At 42.4% G+C, this 8,616-nt stretch overlaps 1 non-coding gene across 1 annotated transcript; it reads left to right on the top strand.

The window, feature by feature from the left end:
- Positions 1 to 6,420: 6,420 nt before the first annotated feature.
- Positions 6,421 to 6,527, top strand: LOC120267810. The gene has a single exon (XR_005538588.1). It is a non-coding gene; the product is annotated as a small nucleolar RNA R71 (small nucleolar RNA).
- Positions 6,528 to 8,616: the final 2,089 nt, after the last annotated feature.

Here is an 8,616-nt window from a genome sequence, read left to right as displayed (position 1 = left end):
ACCAGATAAAAACATGAAATAGAACTTAAATGACCAGACTTCGCCAACTCTCAACAAAACACACAATGAGTATTTTTTTATTTTTTTATTTTTTTTTAAAAAAAATCCCACAACAAAATCGCAGCACAAGCACTTAAAAATCGAGACACCAACACTTAATAATTTATTCATGCAAACCAATTAAACTAAGAAGATAAGAAAATAGTAAACACTTGGGTTGCCTCCCAAGAAGCGCTTGTTTAACGTCACTAAGCATGACGTACCTTACCTTACCTCATGAGGGTTCGTGGAGGAAAAATACTTCTCTATTATCACTGCAAATTTCTCCGCCATGGTATGGTGTCAGCCTATGTCCATTCACCTTGAATGTGCCCTTCTCTAGATGACTAATCTCAATGGCTCCATGAGGTAAAACTTCGGTTACGGTATATGGACCATACCACCTTGATTTAAGTTTCCCCAGGAATAAACGTAGATGGGAGTTGTATAGTTGTACCTGGTCGCCGACTTTGAAGTCTTTCGGGGTTTTAATATGCTTGTCATGCCACTTCTGAATCCTTTCCTTATATATCCTTGCATTCTGATATGCCTTCAGCCTCCATTCATCTAGCTCATTGAGATGTAATATTCGTTGCTCTCCAGATTTGCGCAAGTCGGAATTCATCACTTTAATTGCCCAATATGCTTTGTGCTCTAATTCCACCGGTAAATGGCAAGATTTTCCATACACTAGATTATAGGGAGTGGTCCCTATTGGTGTTTTCTATGCTGTTCTATGAGCCCAAAGTGTGTCATCCAACCTTTCAAACAAATCTCGTTTACCTTGTTCCACTGTTTTAGTTAAGATTCTCTTGAGCTCTCTGTTTGTAACCTCCACTTGCCCACTCGTTTGCGGATGTTAAGGTGTTGCAAGATGATGATGAACCCCATAACGCTTTAGCACTTTCGCCAGTTGTGTATTACAAAAATGTGTTCCCCGATCACTAATGATAATTCTTGGAGTTCCAAAACGAGCAAATAACTTCTTCAGAAATTTCACCACAGTTCTTGCATCATTAGTTGGAAGAGCTTGTGCTTCCACCCACTTGGAAACATAGTCAACTGCTACTAAAATGTATTAATTGCCATTGGACTTTGGAAATGGTCCCATGAAATCAATTCCCCATACATCAAACACCTCGCAAAATTGCATAGGATTTTGAGGCATCTCATCCCTTCGTGATAAGTTTCCAGCCCTTTGACAACTATCATATCGTAAAAAGAATTGATGAACATCTTGGAATAAAGTCAGCCAGTAGAACCCAGCAGCTAGGACCTTCTCTCCAGTTTGACTTGACGTATAGTGTCCCCCACTGGGCCTGAGTGACAATGCACAATGATGTTCCACCCTTCCTCCCTAGAAACACACCTTCGCACCACCTGATCTGCACAAATACGGAATAGGTACGGATCTTCCCGTAAAAAAATTTCTTAAGGTCACTGAAAAATTTCTTCTTCTGTTGAAAAGCTTAAGCCCTCGCTCAATACCTTTCTCGACGAGATAGTTTGCAAAATCCGCAAACCATGGGGTATCTTCTGATTCTAATTTCTGTACCGCATACAGATGTTCTTTAGGGAAAAAATCATTCACTTCCTTGCTTGTCGGTTCTTGCCCCTCACAACCCTCTAATCTCGGCAAATGATCAGCAACCACATTCTCTTTTGCACTTGTGAGAGTCTTGCTAGCATAATAGATCGGTTGAAATTGCTTATTTCTTGTCTGACGCAAAACCGCTCCCACTACATAATCACTAGCATCACACATTACTTCGAATGGCTCATCCCACTTTGGTGTTGTTAGGATTGGTGCTTGCACTAACTTCTCTTTCAATACATGGAATGCATTCAGACAGTCATTTCCGAAATAAAAAGGGGTATCCTTCTCCAGAAGTTTGGTCAACGGTTGGGAGATTTTCGAAAAGTCCTTAATAAATCTTCCGTAAAAACCTGCATGACCCAAGAAACTGCGGATCCCTTTTACATTCGTAAGTGGTGGAAGCTTGTCAATTATCTCAATCTTCGCCTTATCCACCTCCATACCCCCTGAGAAATCTTATGTCCAAGCACAATGCCTTCTTGTACCATAAAATGACACTTCTCCCAGTTAAGGACGAGATTTGTCTCTTCACATCTCACTAATACTCTTTCCAAATTGTTTTAGCAAGCATCGAAAGAGTCCCCGAACACAGAAAAATCATCCATGAACACTTCTATAATATCTTCGAGAAAGTCGTCAAAAATTGCCGTCATGCAGTGCCGAAATGTTGCAGGGGCGTTACACAACCCGAAAGGCATTCTTGTATATGCAAAGGTTCCATAAGAGCAAGTAAATATGGTTTTCTCCTGATCTTCTGGGGCAATCGGAATTTGAAAGTATCCTGACATGCCATCAAGGAAACAGCCCCGCTAGTCGCTCCAACATTTGGTCAATGAATGGCAAAGGAAAGTGATCTTTCCGAGTTACGTCATTTAGTCTTCTATAATCAATGCAGACTCGCCAACCAATAACTGTCATAGTGGGGATTAACTCATTCTTTTCATTCCTCACTACTGTTATTCCTCCTTTTTTCGGGACAACTTGGGTCGGACTCACCCACTTGCTATCGGATATGGGGTAGATAATTCCTGCATCCAAAAGTTTTATTACCTCCACCTTAACAACCTCCTTCATATTCGGGTTCAATCTTCGTTGAGGTTGGATCACAGATTTATAGTCATCCTCCATTAGGATCTTATGAGTGCAGAATGATGGATTTATACCCTTAATGTCCGAGATCTTCCATGCGATTGCTGATTTGTGCTTTTTCAACATGCTAACAAGCTTATCATTTTGTTCCGTAGATAAGTTCGATGCCACGATTACGGGGAGTTTAGAGTCCTCCATTAGGAATGCATATTCCAAATGTTCTGGAAGAGTCTTAAGCTCAAGTTCTGGTGGTTCGACAATTGATGGCCGTAAGCTACCCTCCTTCAATTTATCAATCTCCTCGAAATCATTCACCTCATGTTCATAGTTACTCTCTTCCTTTTCCACCTGGAAATCTATTTCTTCACAATCTGCACTGGATATCAACGTGTCCATTCCACAGAATTCCAAATTTGAAATAGCAACTCCAACTGAAAAGAGTTCTTGCTTCCGATCTTGATAGGATGAATCAAACCTAGCAAGGATTCTTTTCTACACTCTCCTCTAATCGGGTCACTCATTGACACTCGAAGTGGATTCCTCAAACCGCTTTTATCACATTATCTAATTCACGCTTTTGGCCTTGAATCTCGGTGATGTACTCTTCAACCGATTCTTCTAATGGCTGTTGAGTTGTACATTGTCCATGGTAAGAATAACACGATATGTCATTCCATGCAACTGTTTGAACTTTCTACTCTACGTGTTCAACCATCCTCATGATAGTGTCAAATGATTCAAATATGTTCATCATTTTCTGCAACAAAAAGAAATAAGGAAAAATTAGAGCAATGATAGAATAAGAAGATATGAATTAGAATGTGTGGTGAAATAGCTAAGAAAACAAAGTGCAAAGTATCTCTAAATGCCTAGCTCCCCAGCAATAGCCAAAAACTTGACAAGGTCCCTTGCGTATATCCCTGCAAGTGCACGGGTTTGTCAAGTAATAATCCCGGTGAGCGGGGCTCGAATCCACTGTGAGTAGGGAGTAAAGACACTTAATTTGATTCTTAGCTATATGGAGTATCAACAATGATAAGTGTGATAATGATTCAATTCTCAACAATTAAAAACAACAAGTAAGAGAGCAAAAGTAAGGAGGAGGCAAGGCAATCGATAAAGATGGGGTACTCGGATGATGCTTCACGTAGGAAAATCGTTTCAACAGCAAGAATTCTCTATTATGCTTCCTAATCAATGCAATGGTGAGTCGTGGAAATCCTTACATACATAGTCCCAATTCTAAGGTCAACTATGCCTAACTCTATTCATGTCCCGGAGGAGAGATTAAATAACCTCTCAACCTCGCACTCGAATAAAGTTGCAATGAGCTCTAGGGATTCTAAGTGATAAATCGCTTCCTAATTATAGACCTAACCCTTTGGTCCAGGCGGAAGGTCCCTAGCCACAATTAAGCGTTAGATACTCAGATCCCCTCAACGCTTCACTCCATTGCACGCGCAACTAGGCCCCAGTGGAGGTTCATCCCTTAGACCATTCACTCTATTATGGCCACAAAGAACTCAAGGAACGTAGGTAGAATCTATCACATCGGAGGGAAAAGGGGACGCTCCTGTACCTCTCGACTCACAATCTCAACCCTCTCCAACCTAGCTTTGTCTAACGCTCGTGGTGTGTCACTAACTCACAAGGTTATGAACAAGAACTCTCAACCCTAGTGTCACTCTAGGGGAAACGTTCATACAATCAAGCATTCAAGGTTGGAACTCATAATAAACATCAATTTATTGAAAGCATAATAAAGAAGTTCAAAGAAACGAATACATCCTAAGGTTCACAATCACCCAAGTACCCACTAGGGGTTTAGCTCTTCATGGAGCTAAGTACAATCAAAGAAATTGAATGTATAACCAATAAATGCATAAAGAAACCCCCTCGATGATCGTGTTGATGGTCTTGCAGAGAGTCCTCTACTCGTCGTCCAAGGATTCTCTCGTCCGGTATACGATACGCCTCGACGAAAGCTCCCCTACCAACCTTCTTCCTCAGGAATGACGATATCAGAGAAGTAGAACCTCTCCAAAACCTTGGCCAATACCCCTCAAAACCCTAGCCGAAGCCCTCTCTCAAGTTGGGGAAAAGATGGAGAAAAGAATACCAAAATCGGTGCTGAATCGGCTTTAAATAGTGCTAGAATCGGGCAACTCCATGGGAGTGGACGCTACACGCGCCCTTGCGGAATTTCCACACGGGCGTGGATAATTTCCCCACACTCGTGTGGATTCTCTGTTTCTCTGATTTCTCGGCCGGCTGTGAACAGTGCTGCTACAGTAATTGCTTAAGTCTTCGACCTAAATAACTTCCCAATTCCATACTTTCATCGGGATAACGCAAACGGGCACACGTTCACGTCGTGAATCACTTGCTTCTTCAATGATATATATGTTGGTGGAGCTCCTATTCTTATATGCATAAGACGGAATGCTCGAGTGTGATCGCCTTTTGTGCCCCTCCAAATGGATGTGCTCACTCGAATGCGAGGAGGTTGGCACACACTCTAGCATCTCACACCTGTCCTATGTCTTCGCGTTTGAACCTTAGCAAGATCTCCTCCAAAAATAGGTGCATTATGATCCACATTGGCCTATTTCCTTCATACTCGACCTCACAACCATACCCGCATAAAAAGAAACATAAAAACCCACATATTAATGTAAAAACCTGAGAAAAGTAATGCTCAACATAAGGAAAGAATGCTTCGCATTCATATCACACAAGCATTTATCAACTGTTCATCCCCTTGGTCATTTTTCAATCTAGAGGGATAAGGGATTCTTGGCTTGAAATGTGGGGGTACCACCTATTTCTCTTTGCTCGTCCCCTCTTCCACCTCTATAACCTCGAGTGCGTGTTGTTTTGGCTTCTCACTCGAAAGCCTACCTTCAACCTCACGACCACTTCTCAATGTGATCGCCTTCACGTGCTCTCTAGGATTGGTCTCTGCATTGCTCGGTAAGCTTCCATGTGACCTTTCAGAGAGAGACTTCACAATTTGACCCACCTGATTTTCAAGGTTATGCAAAGAGGCGGTGTGGTTGCGAAGTGTAGCCTCGACTGATTCAAACCTAGTATTTGCAGATTGTACAAATCTAGCCAAGTGCTTCTCTAGGTCAGTCATTCGGGTTTCCAAACCTGAGACTCTATTTTCCACCTGAGGGGCTTGTTGTTGTTGTTGTTGGAAACCCGGTGGCCCCATGGCCTTTTGTGGACCTTGATTACTCCATGAGAAATTGGGATGATTCTTCCAACTCGGATTGTAGGTATTGCTATATGGGTTTCCTTGAGGTCTCATGCAATTACCTACAAAATCAACATTCTCCACCGAAGAAACATCACAAATAGAGATCGGGCAATCAGAGGGAGCATGTCCTCCACCACACCCGATGCAATTAGTCATGGCCGCCACTCTATTTGAAGTTAGAAGATCTAACTTCTTACTCAAATTTTCCACTTGGGCAGCCAATGAAGTTACCGCATCTATCTCATGGAGATCGGCCACCTTTTTTTTCTTCCTAGCATTCCATTGGTAGCTGTTTAACCTCATTTATTCAATCAACTGACAGGCCTCATCGGGGGTCTTACTACCTAAGGTACCTCCTGCTGCCGCATCCAATAGTTGCCTTGTACTCGGGTTCAAACCATTGTAAAAGGTTTGAACAATCATCCACTCCGGGAATCCGTGTTGCGAGCACTTCCTCAGGAGATCCTTGAACCTTTCCCATGTCTCGAATAGAGACTCCGATTCCAACTGAACAAAGGATGAGATCTCGTTCCTATGTTTTGCTGATTTTCCGGGAGGGAAATAACGGGTTAGAAAAGCTTCCACCATCTTCTCCCACGTGGTAATTGACACTCTAGGTAACGAGTGTAGCCACTGCTTTGCTCTCACCTTTGGGGAAAATGGGAAGGCTCTCAATTTGATGGCATCATCCGTCACCCATTTATCTTCAGCATATCACACACCTCAAGAAAGCTCTCTATGTGACTGTTTAGATCCTCATCAGCCAAACCATTAAATTGTGCGGACTGCTGCAACATGTGGATGAATGCCGGCTTCAACTCAAACTTCTGAGCTGTAATCGGGGGACGCACAATGCTTGATTATGTCCCCAACACTGAAGGTCTGGCATAATTAGATAATGTTCGCTGTTGCTCATTCTGTTCTGCCATGTTTTCAGATTCTTCTGCTTCCAAATTAGCTGGATTAGACTGTTCTTGCACAGGCTCTTTCCCTTTTCTTCTAAGTGTACGTTCAAGCTCGGGATCCCCTTCAATCAATATTGAGGTATTACCTCAGATCATAACCTGGAGCTGCACCCAAAGAGAAAGAAAAAGTAATCAGAATGATGATAGAATAAGAAGATATGAAATAGAATGAAGGGTAAATAGCTAAGAAAACAAAGTGCAAAGTATCTCTAAACGCCTATTCCCCGACAACGGCAGCAAAAACTTGACAAGGTCCCTTTGCTTATATCCCGCAAGTGTATGGGTTTATCGAAGTAATAATCCCGGTAAGTGGGTATCGAATCCATAGGGAGTAGGGAATAAAAATACTTAGTTCGATTCTTAGCTATGTGAAAGATCAATGATGATGAGTGTGACAATAATTCAATTCTCAACAATAAAAGCAACAAGTAAGAGAGCAAAAGTAAAGAAAGGGGATAAGGCAATCGATAAAGATGTGGTACTCGTATAATGCTCCGCCTAGGATAATTGTTTCAAGTGCAAGAACTCTCTATTATGCTTCATAATTAATGCAGTGGTGAGTCATGGAAATCCTTAATTACATAGTCCCAAATCTAAGATCAACTATGCCTAACTCTATACATGTCCCAGAGGAGAAATCGAACAATCTCAACACCTTGCACTCGCATAGAGTTGCAATGAGCTCTAGGGATTCCAAGTGATAAATCTCTTCCTAATTATAGACCTAACCCTTTGGTCCAGGTGGAAGGTCTTTACCACAAATGAGCCCTAAATAAAAAGATCACCTCAATGCTTCACTCCATTGCACGCGCAACTAAGCCCCAGCGGAAGTTCATCCCTTAGACCATTCACTCTATTATGGTCGCAAAGAACTCAAGGAACGGAGGTAGAATCTATCACGTCGGAGGGGAAAGGGGACGCTCCTGTACCTCTCAACTCACCCTCTCAACCCTCTCCAACCTAGTTGTGTCTAACGCTCGTGGTGTGTCACTCACTCACAAGGTTACCAACGAGAACTCTCAACACTACTGTCACTCTAGGGGAAATGTTCATACAATCAAGGATTCAAGGTTGGAACTCACAATAAACATCAATTAATTGAAAGCATAATAAAGATATTCAATGAAACAAATACATCCTAGGGTTCACAATACCCAAGTACCCACTAGGGGTTTAGCTCCCCATGGAGCTAAGTACAATCAAAGAAATAGAATGTAAAAGCAATGAATCTATAAAGAAACCCCCTCGATAGTCGTGTCAATGGTCTTGTGGAAAGTCCTCTACTCGTCTACCAAGGATTCCCTCGTCCGGTATAGGATACGCCTCAATGGAAGCTCCCCTACCAACCTTCTTTCTAAGGAATGACAATGTCAGAGCCATAGAACCTCTCCAAAACCTTGGCCAATACCCATCAAAACCCTAGCTGAAGCCCTCTCTCAAGTTGGGGAAAAGATGGAGAAAAGAATTCTAAAATCGGGGCTGATTCGGCTTTAAATAAGGCTGGAATCAGGCCACTACACTGGCGTGGATGCTTCACGTGCCCGTGCAGAATTTCCACACGGGCGTGGATAATTTCCACACGCCCGTGCGGATCGTCTAAACTCCTGTTTTCTCGGCCGGCTGTGAACAGCATTGTTACAGTACTTGCTATCGTGTTGCTACAG

The sequence above is a fragment of the Dioscorea cayenensis genome, chromosome 1 (genome assembly GCF_009730915.1).
Source record: "Dioscorea cayenensis subsp. rotundata cultivar TDr96_F1 chromosome 1, TDr96_F1_v2_PseudoChromosome.rev07_lg8_w22 25.fasta, whole genome shotgun sequence".
NCBI lineage: Eukaryota > Viridiplantae > Streptophyta > Magnoliopsida > Dioscoreales > Dioscoreaceae > Dioscorea > Dioscorea cayenensis.
This window is presented reverse-complemented; position numbering and strand designations above follow the sequence as displayed.